This window comes from Formica exsecta, unplaced genomic scaffold (genome assembly GCF_003651465.1).
Source record: "Formica exsecta isolate Colony F162 unplaced genomic scaffold, ASM365146v1 scaffold26, whole genome shotgun sequence".
NCBI classification, from domain to species: domain Eukaryota; kingdom Metazoa; phylum Arthropoda; class Insecta; order Hymenoptera; family Formicidae; genus Formica; species Formica exsecta.
The window spans coordinates 167,126-168,077 of NW_021849866.1; the positions used below are offsets into that span (position 1 = coordinate 167,126).

General features: G+C 48.6%; 1 protein-coding gene across 1 annotated transcript in view; it reads left to right on the forward strand.

Annotated features, from left to right (window-relative positions):
- LOC115236654 (ankyrin repeat domain-containing protein 12-like) overlaps positions 1 to 952 on the forward strand; it is a 16,231-nt gene that overhangs the window by 1,272 nt on the left and 14,007 nt on the right. The gene's annotated exons all lie outside the window — the stretch shown is intronic.

A 952-nucleotide genomic window follows, 5' to 3' on the forward strand; every position in this document is an offset into this window, starting at 1 on the left:
ATATAATTTAACAAATTATTATGATAATATAGAATTTAACATTTTGCGAATTTATAAAAATTCGTGAAAATTGAAATCTATTAATTGTGTGAAACATATTAATGACAGATATAAAAATAAGAAGGATGTATAATATTTATGAAAAAATCATAACAAAAACGTGTCAGTTTGTTAAATTTTTCGAAAGAGAAGATCGATGCAAAGTGAGAATCGAAAAAATCCTAAAGTTTATTACGATCTCTTCCATTGAAGACGGAACATGTAATTTTTGTAAAGCGCAATCGTAGAAGTCATCACGTTAAAGTTACTCGAGTCGTAAAGAGGGGAGAGACAGCTAAGAGAGAGAGAGAGAGAGAGAAAGAGAGAGAGGCGCGGTTCCATCATAAAATTCGGCGGAAAGTGTGTTCCGGGTGCGAGCGGCGACGGTCTGGCCGTAGGGCGAGATTTTCCCCCTCGGCACAGGGGATGTTTCCGTGGATCAATACGATTTTTGCGTATCCCACTGTGCGTGGCGATATTCGTCGTAGGACGCCGATTAACGGAGCTCGGCCGAAAAAAAAAAAAAAAGAAGAGACCGGCCTTCGCGCGGAGGGGAAAGGAAGGAAGAAAGAGCGTATCGTACGCGATTATCGTCGGACGTGTGCCGTCCGCGCGCTCCTCTTGTGATGTAACTCGACGTCCTTACTGCGCGCTGAGTTGGACGAGGTCGGTGATCGCTATAAAAAAATGCGACTCGCACACGTGGAGGCGGTCGCGCGGTCGCGCGGTTTCCGACCGCGGCGTGCGAAAGGCTGGTGCTTGGCGCGGAGAGAGGTAGGGGAGGAGGCGAGGTGAGATGGAGGAAGGGAGATGGTGGTGCGCGAAGATACGCGCGGCCGCCGACCACGCCCGCAGCCTCCCGACCTCCGTTGCCGAACGATTGCGCTGCGCGCGTGCAGGCGTTTCGCGACGC